The 21,437-nt window shown below is 36.9% G+C and overlaps 1 protein-coding gene across 2 annotated transcripts in view; it reads right to left on the bottom strand.

Moving 5' to 3' along the window:
• LOC140071636 (bifunctional heparan sulfate N-deacetylase/N-sulfotransferase 4-like) overlaps window positions 1-19,575 on the bottom strand; it is a 234,420-nt gene extending 214,845 nt beyond the window's left edge. For both annotated transcript variants that reach the window (XR_011849178.1, XM_072119203.1), the window contains exon 1: window positions 19,073-19,575. The gene's annotated coding sequence lies outside the window, so the exon portion shown is untranslated. The remainder of the gene's footprint in view (window positions 1-19,072) is intronic.
• Window positions 19,576-21,437: the final 1,862 nt, after the last annotated feature.

The raw sequence follows: 21,437 nt of genomic DNA, 5'->3' as shown, positions 1-21,437 counted from the left end.
CGCAGCCGGATTCATCAAGAGGCTCTGCCCTCTTTACTTATTTGGAGTATGAACAGTTGCAGCTAGAGCGCTAGCACAGGGACAAAAACACCCCACACTGGCCCACTCCCCTGCCAGCCGAACACCACTCTACACCCCTCCATGCTCCTCTGGCAAGGAGGTGGTGGAACGGTGAAAATAATCAAAAGTGTTAGCAATACGCTAGCATTTGCGATTTTTTCAGGGCTTCTGCGCCAGGACCTCCCCATTGGCTTTTTGTCACAAAAAGTCACAAATTTGTCCGGCATCACCAGAAACGCCAATTTTGAGTCATTTTGAAGACAGAAAAAGCTAATTTTACTTACCCCCACACAGTGTTTTTTTTGGAAAATGTTCTAACTTTACACTTCTTTTCATATTTCACTACAGTAAAAACCTCCCTCATAATACCTACCAAGTCAATGTTAATTATGGGGAAACAACCATTAAATTCTCATGATTCATAACTATTATAGCTGCCAAAACGGGGAAGATTTACTTATCTTTTCTCGTTCTAGTTTTTCTGAAAAGTCTAGTTTTTGGTTTCTCGGTCTAATTTGTCATATGTGATTTTTCTTTGGGGGTCATTTATCTTTAGTGTAGAAATTTTATATTTTGGTTTTGGACGTGTTCTTAGAGTGTAATATTTGAGTCCGTGTTTCAGTGAGTTACTTAATTTTTTTTTTTAATGTTGCTTAAAACTCGCAAAAAATGTGTGACTTTTTAAATGGATGGATGTTAAAGATATGTAAGGGGCAAAACTGAAATTTTCTAGGTGATGTGCCATGAGATGGACTGCAAATTCTAAAAAGTTGTAAAAAATGCACTAATTTCTCAATATGTGTAACTTTTGTAATTTAACATATTAGCCAATAATTAAGATCTACCAAAAAATTTCCTATATTACAGATTTTTGCAATTACGGTATACATGATTATTTATATCTTAAGGTGGGAGATTATATGACAAAATGGATTAACATAATGCTCAGATGTTCAGATGTCTTTTAGTGACTGCATTAGAGATGATGCTTTACATTATATTCAGATCTCACATGGAGAGTTAGATCTCACATGGAGAGGGGATCCTTTAATATCCTGTGGGAATCTTAATCTGGTTTAGCTATAGCAAGTCTGAGCTTTGTCAGCATAATATGAAAGCTATAATGTGTCTGTGCTAAGGACATCTTAATGTAGGCTATATTAAAGCAGTCCGCAGATTATGAGTATTTCATGGTTTAGCAGTTTTTAAATATGGAGATCATTTAAATATAGGAAATATTTAGAGGTTCTTACTTTGATATCCTGTTTTCTAAGTGTCTTCTTTGTAGACAATAGACAGGTGGCCAAACCCACCTTTGTAGACAGGTGGCCAAACCCAAATTTGAATATCAGATCCACTCATCTCTATTCCCTTTCACTGCACTGTGTTCATTATGTGAGATCCAATCAGCATACAAGCCCTCATCCACATATTTCTCATGTTAGACTCTTTTCTCTTTCTAGTTTTCTAGTTTCTTTTTTGTCCAGATTCTTTGTCTAGTTATTCTTAGGTGGATTCTCCTTGTGTTACATTGCACCTGTGGCAATTAGTCTAACATTGCTCCCTGGTGTGGAAGATGCGACTTTTAAAAAAAAATTATAATTTTTTGCGCAAAAAAGTCTCACAGTCAGCTGTCCAATAAATCTCCCCCTTTTGCTTTTAGTTATATTGTCTGCATGTTGCAGCCAAAATACAGTTTACTGGCAACATTTTTTTGTTCAAAAGTAAAAATGTCTTGCCAAAAAAAGAATTGAAATGATCAGTTTTGTCCGTTTGTTAAAATTTCACAACCTTTGATGTGTCTAAATAAAGAATTTTAGATCCCAAATGTTTTTTTATGCATTTTACATTGCTGTTTAAAATGAACTTTTAAAATTTTTTTTTAACCTGAATTTTTTTTCAAGGTGGTGAAGTTAGGAGAGTGCTGTATAGCATTTGTGACTTTTTTACGACTTCTTTAAAAGTCACAGTTGGCGAATACATCTAACTTTAGTCTAAACACCTGGATTTGTTAGATAAATACCACAAATCTATTGAAGAAGGGAGTTGTGGTACAAATGTGGAAAAGTAGCAAAAAAGTGGCAAAAACTCCATTGGCCAAAAATCTTTAACTGTTTTGTTCTAACATTTAGAAGAAAGTTAGTGATAAATCTCCTCTATTGTTTTTTGTGGCTATCGCACATGCCCCTAAATTTTTCTGTAGATTCATACACACAGCTGTGATTTTCTCAAAATTTTAGAGAATAAAAATGTGTGTGCAGTTAGCCTAATGATCAGCCAACCGCTGATGTCATATTCAAGTAGACCATGAAATTCATACAAAGTTGTCTGGATTTTACACATTAAATAATAAACATTTTCTTAATATTTCTTCCTTACAAATTATTACAGCAAATGGGCAATATGAATGCAATCTTACAAAAAAAAAATCATGATTCTTAAAGTGCAATAAGGTGCAATAAAGAAGGACTTTATAGGGACTGCTGTAGAAATGGTGTTGGGATTATATAATACTTTTTGCATGAAGAAGACCAGTCTTGACCAGTATATGAGATTACACAATATAAATTGTGCAGTTCAATAAAAACTACATTATAATGCAGGATACACTACTGTTAAACTAACTCCTCTCTTCTCCTCCTCCTCATTTAGGGAGCAGGGGAAAAACAGAAGAAGGGGGAGGGATTCCATTATTTTGGAGGAAGGAAGCAGACTTTGATTAGAAGACAGAGCATGCATTTTGAACTGCAAATCAACCCCCCCCCCTTCCCCACCTGAGACTCAAACAATGCTGGCAGGTAGCCAGGTAATGTAAAATAATTAATTAAAGAGCACTTCATTTATTCATATTGCTGAGAAAGGAATTTCTGAAATGAACATGCCATAGGCTATTGGAATCTGTTATCAGGGAAAAATTACCTTCCTCATGACAGGTTACCTTTAAGGGTGTTTGTAGATTTGAATCAGTTGGGACTCTATGGGAACATGTTTCTTTAGTCTGTAATATTGCACTGATCTTTTTGATGCATCTGGTCTTTGAGTAGTTAAGGTCTGTAGTGAAAGAGTCGCAAATTTTATGCAATCTGCCAAAATCTAAATCCTACACCTGGAAGAAGCAGTTATGTTTTTTCCCCTGACCTTGTAAAAAGTTGTGCAGCAAAATCAGGAATTGAACATCTGTAATCAAGGGATAACTCAATGAACACTGCAGAAACCGTGACTTACGCCAACTCGGAACGGAGGTAGTTTTTGGTATAAAAACATGCGCAAAGGTGGACATGTGCCCAAAAAAGTCCTAAAAGTAGATAATAAAAAAAGACAAATAAAACATACATGTGCCAATATGTATCCATAGATTATCTGTGGTTATTTTGGGAGTCAAATTCTCACTTTGGGATGTAGATCATAAATAAAAACGTAACTCCAAGCAGCTGCACCACTTAACGATAACTTGAGTTAAGATGACTAGGAATAATTTTCCAGTTTCAAAACAGTGAAAGGTTATCCTTATCAGTAACAATAAATCAGTTGGGGTCTTACTTTTGGAGGAGCTTTACCCATATCTGGCAGCACAGGTTGTAAGCAGTGTAAACAATGACAATACTGCAGCAGTTGCTGTGCCCCATCGAACACCTGATTGGAAAGGGTGCCAACAGCCAGACCCCCACTGTTATAAATGTTGATCATTTTAAGCACGGCACGAAGTTACAAATTATAGAAAAATAATGTGAATTCCAGAATGGATTGAAAACTGACGTTAAATAACAGACGGAGAAAAATTAGATTTAACAGTGTATTAGAGAAAGGCTAAAGTTAGTAACAGACTGTGAAAACAAATATAAAACTAAAATGATTTGGAAATGAAAAAAAAAGGAGAGAGAACTGCATATAAACTCCTTGGAAAATCTGTATAGTGTATGCATGGCTTCAGGCGAAATATCTTATGGCCGTCAGTGGGGATTTTTGCAGAATGTCACTGCACAGCAGAATGGAAGCATAGAGTATGTTCCTTTAGAGAACAGTGCTATCCAGTATTTAGAATGAATTTAAATACATTAGCTGAATCAGATAATTCACCATATTACAAGCTCTATCTAGCACAATAATATAAACCAGACTATCTATCTATCTATCTGCCATGTATTTTTAGAAGAAAACATGAGACTATGTGATTGAGCATAACGCCACGTGAAAGGGTTAATAGGTATTCCGTAATTTCAAACAATTTAAATAGGGTACAGCTTGTATTAAATAGATCTTCTAATGTGAACTAGACTAAATGTCAACTGCCAAAGATTATTCATACTCCCACAAGACTGAATTTTGATTTACATAGTCTATGCATAATGGGCAAGATCAGTTAAGAAAATGGGCAAAGGCTAAAATTCTTAAATCAGTGCAATGTTTTAATGTTACAATTCAGATGGCTGGCAATTTGTGTTTTATTATCAGATATTTAATGCAGAAATGCAGTTTTACAAATTCCAAAGTTGCTCAACAGATGCTTGGAAGACTATCAATATAATTTCACAAAACTTTTATAGCTCATGGAAATAGCACAGTCATGTACACGAGTTGTTGGGAGATATAAGAGAAGATCCAAAAAATTATATGGTACCCTATTCTACCTGCAAATAACTAGGATTTCATGCAGACGTATTGAAAAAGAAATCTAAAAAATATCATATATCAGATTTCTTTGGAAGAGCAACGAGGGTGTTACATAGGGCACCACCATAGGTACATAAAGCCATAGTGCAAATGGTCAGCTTTTTTGTGTGCTTTTATTAGTTAATTGAACCAAATGTTATTAATTAGTTAAATGAACCGAAATGTATTTCTGCAGTGAACTAGTCCCATCCTTAGGCCATGAAACTTTTTATTTCTCTTCATTAAAATAAAAGTTTTTTTATGGTTATTACCAAAAATCACCGTTTATAATAATCACATTCACCTAACCGTTCTGTTCCCATGCTAATAGCTACTGAACTCTGCTTTTGTCTCATGATGTAACTACAGGTGGTCCCCGACTTTAGGGCATTCGACCCACAGATGCTTACAGACCGACCTCTCTGCCCAGTGTGACCTGTGGTGAAGCTCTCTTGATGTTTTACTTTAGTCCCAGGCTGCAATGATCAGATCTAAGGTGTCTGTAATGAAGTTTTATTGATAATCCTTGGTCCCATGACAGCCCATACTGTAAATGTGCAAAAAACAATTGTCACTGGGACAAAAAAAAAAATTGTCTGGAGTTACAATTATAATGTATACCTATTCCAACATAAAAATTCAACTCAAGAACAAATCTAAATTTCCTTTCTTGTACATAACTCTGGGACTTCCTGTATTTAATTCAGGTTACCTTGGCAGTCAATCATTCACCAAAGAGAGGGCCTATTCACAAACAGCATTTTTGCATATATAGTTGGTCCTTTAAATGGGTGCTCTGCTCATAAGTGGGCAGCTTTCATAGAGTATAGTGGGAAAAGAAAATCAGACACTAAAAACAATGTTTTTTTTAGGGAGGGGGCCTTCACGACATCAGACAGACTGGAGCTGCAGTAACTGAAACTGGGCAAATAGTATTGGAATGGATGATCACGGAAGTATGCTGCATTATACATGCTAGTTGGAATTTTTTATTCTCCTAAAGACCTTTTAAGAGGAACTTTAAACACAAATCAATAACTTGGGATGTAAAACAGCTTTTTCTATTATCTACATTACTTATGTCCAGTAGTTTCCTTGCTATAGCTCTCAGATTACCTTAGTTCTGCAATGGCTGCCTCCTCTCCATGTGCTTATAAGCCCTGGAGTCCGAGAAACAAAGTGTAAACAAGCTACGGATTCATGGTCATGTAACAGTGAATGCAGCAGAGCTGGATGTGTATGCAGATGTCTCCTGCACAGAATAGTGAGGTACAAGATCTTCCTGTTCCCTTTCCCCATTCCGGTCTGTGAGTCGAAAGAATTATCTCTGTCTCTGCTCTTCTCACTGCTCACTTCCTCCAACTTGCCATCAGCAGTATCAGCTCTGTCCAGATAAGCTATTAACCCTTAGTGTTCACACAGCACAGGCTATAGACTTCATGTAACTGGGTTACTTATGATTTCTACCACTTATTACATGTTCCCTGGTCCTCCATGTCATTTAAGCTGCCAGGCAAGTCACCATATACATCCTGTATGTGCACTTTGCAGTGCTCAGTGGATTTACTTGTGGGAAACTAAATGGATTTAATGCTAAATTACTTTGAGAGAGAACACAAGGCATCATGGGATCTGTGGGCAAGCTAGCTGGCCTCAGCCTGAGGGCATAGACAGACAAACATTAGTCTCCGCCCACTTCACCTCTGTTGAGAAAGATTTTGTCTAGCACTTTCAGAAAATGTCATAACTTTGGCAAGGAAAGGACGAGCAGCACAAAGTAGGCATCATTCTAATTGTTTTCAAAGGAGGAATCACATATAATAATTTGGTAAAATTAGTATAGCTTTACAGTTACACTTTAATGGGGCAGCAGTGAGAATTCATGGGATAAAACATTTACTAATACTGCAAATATTTTTTTTAAGAGCAGTACAAGCGGTCCCCTAATTAAGAACACCCGACTTACAGACGACACCTAGTTACAAAAGGATCTCTGGATTCTGGTTATTTACTGTACCTTACCCCAAGGCTACAATAAACAGATATAACAGTTATCAAAGGTGTCTGTAATAAAGATTTATTGTTAATCCTGGTTCTTATGACAACCCAACATTTTTAAAATCCAATAGTCATAGTGACCAAAAAATTTTGCCTGGAGCAAAAATGATAAAGAACAGGTTAAGGAAATCCGACTCTCTGAATGCTTTATTATAGTCCCAGTCTGCAATGATTAGCTGTAAGGTGTCTGTAGTGAAGCTTTATTAATAATATTAGGTCCAATTACAGCAAAAATGTTTTAAATTCCAATTGTCACTGGGGCAAAAACATTTTTGTCTTGATTTTTTGTATGACTTACTTACAAATTCAATTTAAGAACAAACCTATGGAACCTATCTTGTATGTGACCCGGGGACTACCTGTATGCAGTTCTGAGTTACATACAAATTCAACTTAAGAACAAACCTGCAGAATCTATCCTGTATGTAACCTGGGGACTGCCTGTATTTGAAAAATAATTTAAAATTCAGTAGAAACAGATGTGCCCTTGCCTGTCTGTAGGAGCATTCCTTTAGTATCCCTTATTTAGAATTTTTTTTTTTCCTCTGGGAATTCTTGTCATCTAGATCAATTGAATACAATTCATTCATTTGTCACAAAGAATTAATGTTTCAAGCACTGATTTATTAAGATGTGATGTGAGTTCCAGTAAACTAAAGCAGCCTCTACTGAACAAGAACTAAATGTGGAAACCAATCAAAGGTCAATGAATGGGAAGGAGATAGATAATTAAAAACTGGTAGCTTTACACATCGCATGCTACAATACTACATACACAATCCAGTAATTGTGCAGGCTGAAAACGCTAACCCATTTTGTCCTACAGATTGAAAAGGTTGTAATGAATATGTTCTCATAATTTTCAGGCTTCAAATGTTTATCTACACAGGTATATAGTAACAAACACAATTCATACAAAAACGCATTCAGGTTTAGGGTTGCAAAATCAGAGTCTTCTATGTTTTCTTAATTGAAATACAGCAGTTAAAAATTGTAAACAGATAAAATACATTTTATGTGGAAATGCTTTCCCTGTCAAGCCGATGTATACCAGATTTATAAAATACAACTTTTTGAAAATCTCACTCTTGAAAAAGGGAATAGAAACACCCAGCTGTCAATGTATTCAACATTTCTTTGAGGAATAGCAAAATCTACAGATGCAGACTATAAATAGTTTGACAGTTGTATCATGTATGCTACTCAGGAGTAAATTTTATTACAGGTGGGTTGAGCAGTAGCCTGGGCCCAAGCATTCTAGGGGGCCTATCGCCACCCACCAAATTTATAAGCCGACCCGAGTATAAGCCGAGACCCCTAATTTTACCACCAAAAACTGGCAAAACCTATTGACTCAAGTATAAGCCGAGGGTGGGAAATGCATTGGTCACATATCCCCCCAGTATATAGCCAGCTAGCCCCCTGTAGTAAACAGCCGCCCCCAGTAGTATACAGCCAGCCCAGCTTGCCCCCAGTAGCATACAGCCAGCCCAGCCTGCCGCAGTAGTATACAGCCTGCCCCCAGTAGTATACAGATTGCCCCCAGTAGTATACAGCCTGCCCCCAGTCATACTAGGCGCCGCCCTGGGGAGAAACATGGCAGCGCCCAGCAGAAGAAAGAAGACGGGCGCGGAAGCCAGAAGGCAAGCCGCGCGGACATGGGGGGAGCAGCGCTGCACATCGGGGCCACCGGAGGGTGAGTATATAAGTTTATTATTTTTTATGTATTTTTTACTTGACTTGTGTATTGCATTGATTTGTGTATAAGCTGAAAAACTCGGCTTATACACGAGTATATACGGTGTGTAATAAAAGCATTATATTGTTGTCTAAATTGGCAAGTGTTCTGTTTGTAGGTGTCCTAACACTGCAGAATAAAAGCAGGTAGAAAGCTTGATTCTACTACCATTTATAGGAAGTGGATTCCAGACAAGGAGGGGCTATAATATTAATACAGCCCAGGCAGACTTAATCCGACCTCTCCAGAACATTTAAAGAGAGGTACCACCTCCCTAGGCATTGTAGTCTGTTAGCAGGATGTTATAGAGAAATAGACAGTGATTTACAAAATCCCTTTATTAGTTTGTCCTTTATACTTTTGCTGATAAATTCCTATTTTAATGTGTATGCTAATACCTTTGTCTATGTTGGTTCCACCCATCTTCATTTTAGCTTAACCCATTGAGGGGTGTATGAAATAGTGACAAGATCTGGAGTTTGTCATACAGTGCTCACTGCTAAATACACCACGCAGTAAGAGGGACAGCATTCTGGTAAGGACAGGGAGAAGACTTCCTGTCTGCTTCAGGCTGAGGTCTGAAGAGACACGGAGCTGTCAATCAAAATCATGAGGTGTGGTTCACTGGGAGCCTGGAGAAAGCGTCATTTTTCTCTACAGAATTGACTTATTCTGTAGAAATGACTCATTGGGGTTTTTTATAAAGATAAATGACCACATTTTCTACTTTTTGCATATCAGAAATAAAGGTACAGTGCCTCAGTGGCAGATCATTTTAAGTGATATGGGGAGGAATTTTAAACCTTTACCAGTAGCTATTACTGGTGTAAAGGGTAAAATTCTGGTCACAGGGGTTATTTAAGCCTCTGCACCCAGACTGGAGGGCTTTTAGTTTCAGCATGTAAGTAGAAACTAAAACAGCATTATATTTCTTAAAATTCTTAAAATTCAATGATTATTATAAGACCAATTTACATCTGAACAAATGACTACTGAATTTCTCATAGCTATACAAACCGTAAGTCAAACAATACAAAGCCAAAACCAAAGGTTGAAGAGATGCAGTAAACTAGGTGACTACATATCTTTTGCAATTAGAGTAGTAGTGGTCTCCAAGTGATTGTTACTAGCATCCAAAAAATCAATTCTTCAATATTCTGATATAGTATTTCACATTAATATAGTCATATGTAACCAATGCAATAAGGTCAAGGCAGAAATGCAATATAATTACGTACCCATTTGCAAGAAATCATATGTGTCTGAAACGCAGGGGTCCCAGATGATAGTGGAAATGTAACATAAGTTATTAAAATGTACCATACTGCATATATGAACACCTGAATATGACACTTTTCCATTTGCAATCAAAGTCCCATGCAATAAATATTTATTGAAGTTCATTTTTATTGTATCTTGTTTTTGACAGCTTTATGGCATAACATCTGGTCTACAAACATTCACTTTCCTTGATTTCAATAAAAAGAATACATGGCTCATGGGGAAGACAGCAGCTGCACAGGTCTTGGTAGGTAAGGGGGGCCACTGTCACCCTATAACAGCATTATATTCTAAATACCAGAAGTAAGGAATTTCAAAGCTCTAAACTAATAATTGCGAAAGACATAGGGGTGTGGCTCTATAATAACATTTTGGATAACTGGTGGGCTGCATTTTGTTCCTGCGCAGTGGTTCGTTATTGTTTGTTTTTACCGCTGCACAGGGACAGCCTTTCCAAATATTCATTCAATAGCTAAATCTTGGTGATTGTGGCTACTAAATATATATTTTTATTACAAATAAGTATAATTTTGCCTAAATACCCAGATTTTGGTGTGACTGTGGAAGTTCAATATTAGGCTTACATATTGTAGAAAACACAACCTTACCAATAAACTCTCTCTACTGAGTGTATGGACATGGATGATTTATAGAAAATCAGCTGTCGGGTTACAAGACCCTGTGTTGGCCTACCTCGCATTAGCATGCATCAATGTCACAGTGTTAGAATCCTCTAGTATTCTAAGATCTTGACTCAAGAAATAAAAATATCTAGATCATCTCACTGGTTTCTGTCATCCTTATCCCCTCTGACCTGCAAAGCCAGTAATTCTATCTTGTAGCATGACAAGGATCTCAGGAGTCATAAATTTTCCCTGAAAGCCAATACACAGGTTGACTTGCCTTGATAATAGAATGCGTTGGCCAATAATATTTCTTATAATGTTGACCATAAACAGTGATAAGGACTAACAATTAAATATTTTCTCAGAAAGTAGCTTCACGATTAAAGTCAAAACATAATATTTGTGATTTTTTTTTTAAATTAGCTATTGATTAACCTGATTGACTAGTAGGCAATATTACAGTTGTATTGCTCTGGATACTGAGCAGTGTACATATGTATATATATATATATATATATATATATATATATATATATATAACAGTGTAATTGAGTTATTATGATTCATTAGTAAAGCCTCAAAGGCTTTTTATTTTTTTTTATTTTTAATTTTTACATACAAGTGGTATAGCAAAATTTAAAAAGGACTCACAGATTCTAGCAGGGTCTGGATTTATTAACCTAGAAGACCTCTGTGTTGAGCGCTAATAAAATATACCCCAAAGGCCATAAATAAAAATGTATTGCAATCTTTACTCACCAGAGTGATGCACACAAGTTAATTCCTAACTAGCAAATATATGTATATACATATATGTTTGCCTTTTTTTATATAGTGGATATACATTGTAATAAAAAAAAATTTAAAAAAAGTTACTAATAGCAGGAGCAAATGTAGTGTATCAGCCAATCCCAAATTGATTGTCAACAAACCTAAAGAGTCAAGTTAACATTTTCTGCAGCAGTGACGCCATTGTATCATGGCTTGTAGGTCATAAAATGCATAATTCCTTGCACACATCATGTAATTTGCAAAATTCTGCCCCGTTTACAGAAAAAGCGGCGGTGGAGGGATACAAGGTAGCTACGGAGGGGTCGCCAAATTAATTCTAGCTTACACCAAAAAACTGACTCAAGTTATAGTTGAATTTATGTCAGGTCAGACCTGGACTAGATTTCAATTCCGATGCAACACTTGTAAGTTGAGATCCAAGAGTTTGTAACCCCACAATAATTATTTCATGTCAGGTGTGCTTTATTACATTGCCCCAGTGTAGTGTTTAGTAAAAGATTGCTACTATTCTATAATCAGCACAAAATCGCCCCACCAAAAAGATTTTAAATTTTGTAAAACTGAAGGGAATCCGCATATTACATGTGGATGCGTTGTGGATTCCCTCTAAATGTAATTTTTCCCATATGGTGCAGAGATATGCACTGCAAAACTGTTGCAGGAATTTGTCATACTACCTCATATATATATGTCAGTTCATGTCAATTTCCATGTGGATAACCTGTACAGGACTGATTGGTATTAGTTCTAATATTTAAAATCTTTAACAGAGCTAAAGGAGGGAGGAAAGTGAAATTGTACAACCCCTTTTCTGAAGCCTGTACAACCTCTTTAAATTAGCATACAGTGGTGGATAGCTTTGTGTGCTTTTTGCAAATGAAAATATGGAGTTTATATGTTTCCCAATGCTGTTTCAGGATTCCTCTGGGTACAATACTTGAAAAAATATTGATAGGTCTTGCTATAAAATTTATAGTACATGTCTAAAATGTAGATTCCTAAGGGACAAGGTACAAGGAATAAGTTAGTATTCTATAAACAAATTAACAGAATCAAACCTATGGCAAATTAAGAAATAATCATCTATGGGTTTTTGTTCAGCCATATTATATTCTTTGTTGGAGTCTATTAAGGAACACAGAAGGGAGCCATCCATGCAATGTGGTATGTGGTTTATTGCAACCCAAATAACACACTATATGTAGTAAAGCAATACACATTACAAAAGCATTTAAGACAATAATGTATACAATTTAAAGATTATGATATGGTGTTTACAAGTGTTCTACGAGCAGGGGAAAGGCTGTTTCATGTGTGACATTATAAATCTGTCATCCTATTGCCTTCAGGTAAAAAGCATTTCCACTTCACAACTTGGAGATTAGAGTATTGAAGCTTTTTAGCTGCTATTAGCCATGTTCCAAAAACACAAAATGTAATTTATTGACCATTGTATGGATATCATCCAATTATAACAAGGAGTATAATTCACCATTTAACGCATTGAGTCATTTAAAAACTATTCTTCATTACAAAGTCTAGAAATAAACTCTTACTATGCAATGAAATGCCATAAATAACTATAATCACAGGGCTGTCTTTCTGCATAGCTGGCAGACCAAGTGGAACACATGGGGATAGAGATAGATAGATATCCAGAAGAAAGGAAACAGCACTCCAATGACGTGTGGTGTAAAAGGAGGTGTAGTTTCGGTGCAATGTGCACCTTTCTAAAGCTTGAGAAGATAGATAGATAGATATGGAAATCAGCAACATTTCCTTAACCTGCATATTACCCCATAATTGGTAACTAGGGGCAGAGTACAGAAGAAGTTGCATCACTCAGTCTATGTAGTCCAATGTGATAAACTGTGATAGACAGGCTTGAGAAAGGATTCTAAAAGAATATGAAATGTACACTTGTGGGGAATTAACCACCCACTTCATAATGGCTGTATAACTGTGGGAAATTAATAATAGACCAAACATGAAAAAATCCCAGTTACACATGACCAACTTTTTTTTTTCTAACTATATATTTACAGTAAGTCCCCGACTTAGGAACACCCGACTTACAGCCGACCCCTAGTAACGGCCCTCTGGATGTTGGTAATTTACTGTACTTTAAACTTAGGCTACAATTATCAGCTGTAAAAGTTATCAAAGGGTCTGCAATTAATATTTATTGTTAATCCTTGTTCTTATGACAACCCAAAAGTTTTTATATCCAATTGTCAAAGAGACAATTATACAATTATAAAATATACAGTTCGGACTTACATACAAATTCATTTTAAGAACAAACCTACAGAACCTATCTTGTACATTACCTGGTGACTGCCTGTATATCTATCTATCTATCTATCTATCTATCTATCTATCTATCTATCTATCTATTGTATGTATATACTCTATCATGATACTTATTCTGTGACCTGTGGTTCTACTGCCTGTTCTGTCCTGATCCGGTGCTGCTGTTACCTTTGGTTCTCCAGATTGTATCCTCTATTGTGACCTGGAACCCTGTATCCTGACCCAATCCAGTAGTCTAGAACCCTGTGTTTAATCTGTTTGGAACCCTGTGTACTATGCACCTGTCTGGAACCATGGGTACCTCGAATTTAGCTTAGCCGACTTGTTTATCCTGTCTGTGTTTATGTTCATCTGCTTTAAAAGAATAAATATATTTATCCCAACTTCTGACAATTACACTAGTTTCTTAACTAAATTAACACTCTGACATGCAGCTGTTTCATTTGTTATTTCTACATATTAGTATATCCATTAATTTGTTAGGAGAAATGTGTCCATATTTTCCATCAAGTATATAGGATTTGTAATTGGGGTGTCTGAATATTTATTGGTTATTGGAGAACTAAGAGCTCTCCTTACGGAGACACTGCTAATCAAGGTGGCCTTGCAGGCATGTGGAAAATAACAGCCAATGATGCTCTACTGGGAGTTTCTGGGAAATATGCAAATAAGTCTTCCAGAATAGGATAGGGAAAACACTGCCTTTTAGATACATTGTAAGCCCCTTAACAACAAGCATGACTTTTTAGTACATCTATTGTAAAGTCTGTTCCTTCTGCAATAGATATACTGGTTTGGCTTTTATCCTGCATTATGTCATTAGGCTTCTTGAAAGTCATGCTTGATGTTAAGGGGTCTGTCTTACAAATAGCAAAAGAGGCAATGTTTTCCTTATCCCATCCTGGAAAACATATTTGATTATTGAAGGAATTATACATTATTCTTCAGAACAGATGTGTTCTGTAGCAGTTTTTAATGTCCATGCCAGAACCCTAAACCAAAAAGCTTAACAAATCCATTTATATGACATAAGATTCATCAGGATTTACTGCGATCCATCTGAATATGGCTCTTAACATATTAGTTAACAATTATGGCTCTACTTAGTATAAAAGCTGCAATCCCCCAAATCGTAGTCCAATTTAGTGCAAAGCTATATTTCTTGAACTTTCAGCAGATCTCTAGATGTCATATCTTTTGTGTCCATCATTGTGTTAATCAAGGAGAATCGGTGCTACTTATTACACTACAAATTCCCATGAATCACAACTTCACAAGAACATAAAGTATCCCATGGTAATTGTTCATTATAGTCCATCAGAATCCTTTATAAATACTTGTTGCTACCTGCAAAGAATTTGGCCATTGCCTAGCAACAGCTTCTGTAGTCTGTGGGTGACTTTTCCAGATGTTCTTGCATCTGTAAAAACTGGTGGCCTGGCTCATAATACTTGCAAATGTATTTATTTTAATTGTAACAATTAGGAAGAAGACACAGAACAAAAAGCAGATTAGATTACCTTTATTTATAAAAAAAATAAAGTATGGAACACATTGAATATTATATATATATATATATATATATATATATATATATATATATATATATATATATATGTGTGTGTTATATATAACTTAAATAGAAATCTGCTAATGCATTTACTGTCACGTACTAGTGTACAGCTAGTACAGTACTTACATTCTAATTGCCATATGCAACATATTTATTAGCTAATTAAAACAAATAAGTCTTCTGGGAGATGACATTTCCCAACAAGAAATCATTCGGAATGACAGCTTATTTTAATTTCTCACTAGTTATAGTGAACTTGTCTTTGAAGACTGACAGTTTTCCACACTGCATAATTTCCCACCATCCCGTAAATTGTAGTGCAAAGCTATATTTCTTGAACTTTCAGCAGATCTCTAGATGTCATATCTTTTGTGTCCATCATTGTGTTAATCAAGGAGAATCGGTGCATATTGCTTACTTACACATTGTATCTCATGCCAGGCAGAAACATCAAGGCAGAGGGCTGAAATAACATGGGGGATCTCAAACCGAAACCTACTAATGTATATTATGTCGAAATGTGTTTACTGACTGATCTTTGGAATCACACCAGGGAACATATGTCAATTAGCAAATGACACTACATGTTGTACAAGTACTGATTGGTGTCCCGAAGACAAATATAGAGCAATGGAATTGAGTGGCAACCGGAAAAGGGGAATCTGAAATCTCTGAAAGTAAGGAAAGTGGTGAAGGCCAGCTCAATATTGTAGTTTGTTCGGTAGAGCAATTTGTACAATAAAAACTGTGGAAAAATCTATAAGAAGATTTTATACCCTGAAGGGATGTATCAGGGCAGTAAAGTATTCAGTATAAGACAAGTATCATATTAAGAAGGTTAAAAGGTTAAAAAGGTTAAAATTAAAAATCTTATTAAATCTGCCAATGGAACAGGTTTCTGATGATGTGCCATGTGTAAAGTAGTTAACATGCAGTTGTAATGAAACTTGATTCAGGAAGTGAGCATTACACAGCATATTAATGAGTTCTAAACTAATAATTAGCCAATAATAACAACTGTTATGTATTGGAAGACCATAAATCTGCAACATTACAGGGGTACCGGCAATAACAATAATTTTTTGCAATAATTATTAGCAATATTATTTTTATATACAGAATTGGACCATTGGTGATTTCTTAAAGAGTATGATGTTTAAAGATTGCAATATTATCTAACATACACCATAGCTTTTCCTGACTAAATTACTACAATTATAATATGACTTTTCTAATAGAATAATGTTATTGCAGCACCAGTCACTGTAGCTCCATTATATGTTACTTTCTTCCAGGGTAAAAATCTGTTGTTTGTTTCTACATTTATCACTTGTCTTTTCCTTTTTGACAATTTTTTAAAATGGGTCAAAATATCTGTGTTGGCTCCAATTATTTTACGACCAGTTTAAATGACTAATGAGGGCTTCATCCATTATAGGAACATTAAACTGATGGACAGACGGGTTAACTTTACTCTGTTCTACTCTCTGAGGTCTACAGACCTACAGGGGCAAGGGAAAAATTCATAATCATATTTATGACTGTACTCATAATTTGATTGTAAAATATGTCTACATACATAAATTCTAACTATGAAGCAAAGCTTCATATTTTTAATGGGATTTACCATTAGCACTTAATAGTTACTTTGGAATGTAACTTTTAACATGGAGTAGTGTATATTTTATCTGTAGCTCCATAGTTTAATTTACATAAGACAAGACTATCGTGATTGTTTTGCGTAATGTTGTATTATGCGTAGTCACAGAGCTAATTTGATAGGATTCCACCTTTCTGCTATGGGCATATGGGCTCATTTGTAAGCTGCACACCTTGGTTTTGGTATATTTATAATACTTGTTTGTTATCTGCTAAATGTCAAAGTCAAAATAAACTGAATGAACAGCTGCTGAGGCAGTAAGGGATAACTATGCAGAAAGTTGTATAACATAACAATAAAAGAGAATAAACTAACCAGAGACCAATTTTATCACGATAATGCAAAAGTACAACTGAAAAAGCAGAACAGGTGTTTTTGCTACTGGCTGCTTGAAGTAATAGGAGCTTTGTCTATGGTAGTAAACTGACCAGAAGGAAAGCTAACTGATCTTCTGCACTTCGTAAATAAACCCTCTAGGGGGCGGAGATGAGTATTTTCTGTTTATGTCTTCAAATTTTCTATGCAGAAGACTTTTGGGGGATTTCGGAATGGTAAATAGATTTATTTGTTTCCACATGCTTGAAAGGCTTCCTTGTCTGTATGAATTGTCTAGCATTTCTGGAAAATTTGATCAATAATACACAAAGTGTTTTCCTGAACAAGGTCAACCTTACCTTAACCACTTCAGCTCCTGAGGGGCTAAAAAGCTTCTTCATCACTATTAAAGTAGATAAATTACATTTTCCCTTATGCAATTACTGATGAACTGTCTACTGGTAAGTCACAGCATCTTATTAGAAATGGATGACTAGATCCAAGGATAAATCACAATAAAGTTTTCAATGAAAATCCTTTAAAGGCCAACAGTATTGTGAATCATAGTAAAGTACATTGTAAACAGTGGCATTTCTATAGCCGAAGAGATGGTCCCTGACTTAATCATTATATAAGCACTGTCTACCACATTCAGTATATACACTACTTCTAAGTCAAACATCGCCATGTTCCTACAAGAGGCATGAAGGCTACAGGTTGCTAGACAAGGACTACTATTTTTTTTCTTTTCGCGATTAGCTCTCATATACCGCCATATGCAGAACCTAAACTGACTCAAGTTTTTTGATTAATGGTTTGAGAAACAATAGACTTGGCAGCACCTGCATTTGAACTATTGGTAAGAAAGGTCTACAGAACCACATAGTTAATGAGAAGGACATTTCTCTGTATATCAGACAAAGCTATCATATCTGTACTGATGTATCAACGCAATCATTTTATCATTTAACTCCTTAAGAGCGGCATATTGTGGGAAGATACTAAGGAATACCATTGATTATACAATGATACAGCAAAATGAAAAACTCAGCTTTGTCCTATGCATTAAAACACTTTGTTTTCCTATATTGCAGGCTATAAGCTTCATATTTCTCTCATTGTAAGTAGCCCTATATACACCTATTATTGCTAGTCCTCACCAGCATCACAACAACTGAACAACAGTGTGATTTACTTTCAACTCTCTGTAAAGTTGGACTGTCAGATGTGAGATCAGTATTAGACACACAGTCCACAGTGATTAGAGAGAATTCATATCTTCTTTATGGAGCATATGATAACATACAGTCACAAATAGGCAGGCTAACAACAAATCTAGACCTGATCGATAATGGGAAAACTGATTTGTAAGCAGCACTTTAAAAGAAAAATTGACCTGCAAACAATCTGTCTTTATCAGAGAAGCATCTCTAATGAATCAAAAAAAAAAGATCAATGGAGAAATAAAAGAGGCAATACATGGATATGCTGGAGAATAATCCAAGTGAGTAATGAATGGAGAAGGGCTTGTGATTATTCCTTATTAAGTTCGGAGAAATTATTATGCATCAGAAAGTGCAGGAAAGCCGAAAAATAAAACTCTTATTGTGTCATCTGCAGTCAGTGAATACAACACAACACATTGAAGCAGCATCACTCAGTCAAAGAACACAGTGCATTGCATAGGACAGCACTCCAGTTACTTCTTCACTCAACTACAAGTCTCACAAATAGCTTTAATATACTTATATATGACTATGGGACATGTATGATTTTACCTATTTTTGATGCAACTGCCTTAATGAAAAGTGTGCACTTTTTGTATGTTGGATACTTGACATTGCTAAAATCATTTTGCTAAGTGTCTCTAGAGCCCCAAAATCCTTTCCTTTAACCTAATATAATGTAAGATGTTGCACAGATGTCAATAATACACATGTTCCAATACATCAATACACTAATAGTTAAGTGCACTTAGTTCTGGGCACTTGGAAAGTGTGACTTACCTGTAGAAGGAGTCGATGAGTGTTTCTTCCCAGACAGAAGGCTGAGGCTGGCAGTTCAGTAGTTAAGGCTACCTGTCATCTCTCACCATCTGCTGGATCAGTAGCCAAGCAAGCTGAGGACTCCTTGTAGCCAAGCCAGTGGTGTTATATAGCAGCAGCAGCACACATAGCCATGCGTACAGTCAGTGAAAGCAGGCAGCCAGCTGGAAGGAATCACACTTCACACAATGCAACCTTCCTTCTTGGACAAAAGGGAGAATTCGGGGAAGAGCAGAGGCAGAGATGCTGTGGAAAGTATTTCATGTGAGGAAGAGCAGCTGCTCTGAATGTCTTGTTGGGCTGGAGTCAGATCTTGCTGCTCCCTCTCTCATCACTGGCACTATTACAGCATCCTTGCAGGAGGATGATTGGCAGAAGCAGCCAATTCCTTCAGCTGATCACCCTCAGGACTCTCAAGGACTAGAAGCTGTTGTGATGTCATCCAGATAGTGGGATGTAACACATGGATCCTTTCCAATGAAAGCTGCATCCCTCTTACACCAGACTGATTTATTACAAGTCTTCAAGGATTTACAAAAATCTGTCACTATACAGTTGGGACACTTCTTTTTTTACACACCGACTGTGTTACATGCAGGCAGAAGTGTAACGCCACATACAGCTCCTGACACCTCCAATCAATGGTGTCATCAGAAGAAAATCCTTTTTTTTCCCCCTCTCCAGTAATTCTATCAGGCAAGTAGAACAATGTACAAAGTCTGAGGGTCTAGTAATAAGGTGTTAGTACTGCATATATGAATTCTGAAAGGTCTAATGATCCAGCAGTCAGGAAAGGGTGAAATCAGTTTCATGATTAGGATCCTATATGTGATATGTATTTACGTCAGCGAATGGTTACATAGGAATACAGGAAACTTTATGCAGGATTTTTAGATAATAACATTTTATTTTATTCAGGCGACAGACAGTGTTGATGCCAATGCAAAGCGAATCCCTTGTAAAAAGCAGCATGAGAGTCCTTGAAAATGTCCCATGTGACTTGTTCCATAGTAAAAAAAAAAGTGATTTATTTTTCCTATTTGAAGGCTATTGACAGGGAATGGCAGGTGTGAGGCTTGTAAGGTATAGGCATCTGTGAAATATTGAACAGCACTGCATCTTCTCTTTAAAAAAGTTGTATATATGTAGTGGAGGTCAACACCAGGCACTTAATCAAACCTGAGTTTTAATTTAATTAATTGTGAATTTAGGTCATTGTCAGACAGGATCTTTATTTTTTAACCCTTTCAAGACCATTTTCCCTGTTTTTTTGCATTTCCATTTTTTACTCTCCTGCTTCCACCATATTTTTCTATTTTATGTATACAAAGCTATTTGAGCGCCTGTTTCAAACATTCAAAGGCGTCAATTAATATTATGTACTGGTAAGCTAAAAACAATGTGGTGGAATTGGCAAAAGAATAGAGTTGCAACATCTTCCCATGGGCTTTGTTTTTATGACTTTCACTCTGCGGTCGACATGATACATCCCCTTTATTCTTTGGGTAAGTATGATCACAGAGATACAAAATTGTCAGACTGGAGGGTTGTGGATCCTCTGGACCACTGCGGACGATGGCACAAGCCACTACCTGGGACCGGAGTCTAAGTGGTACCCGGTTTTCACCAGAGTAGTGGTACCACCAGGTCGTTCCTCAGGGGTGACTTGTCTGCAGTGGCGGCCAAGGTTGAGGTACAGGAACGGCAGAAAATCTCGAGGTCAGGTCCAAGCACAGGATCAGGGCAGGCGGCAGAGATGCAACTTCAGAGTGCAATCCGGGGTCAGCAAGAGGAGGTCCAAAACAGCACACAGGACAGCAGCACGGATGAATACTGGAACACAGGAACAGCGGCACAGAGGAACACTGGTACACAGGAACACGGAGGGGCTCAGGTAGGCACAGGAACACGGAGGGACTCAGGAATGCAGGAGACACAGGAATGCAGGAAGCACAGGAACACAGGAAGCACAGGAATGCAGGAGACACTGGAACGCAGGAGACACTGGAAAACAGGAAAATCGCAATAGAGCTTTCTCTCAGGCTGTGAGGCACAAAGATCTGGCAGGGAGTGTAGGGAGAGGCAAGCTTAAGTCATTTCCTGAAAATGGCCAGCTCCAATTAATGGCGCGCTGGCCCTTTAAATTTATTGAAGGCAGCGCACACGCCCGAGGATGCGGGTTGCGCGTGCCGCGCAGCCGGACACTTCGTGGGAATGCGGCGAGGTAAGGGACTCACCGTGGAAGCGGGACCAGGACCGGAGCTGCGGGGAGGAGCAAGGGTGCGCCCGCGACCCAGGAGATGGGTCGCGGAAGCACCTGTGACAC

Source organism: Engystomops pustulosus, chromosome 1 (genome assembly GCF_040894005.1).
Source record: "Engystomops pustulosus chromosome 1, aEngPut4.maternal, whole genome shotgun sequence".
Classification (NCBI taxonomy): domain Eukaryota; kingdom Metazoa; phylum Chordata; class Amphibia; order Anura; family Leptodactylidae; genus Engystomops; species Engystomops pustulosus.
Note: the sequence above shows the minus strand (reverse complement) of the source record. Positions and strands in the feature narration are given on the sequence as shown.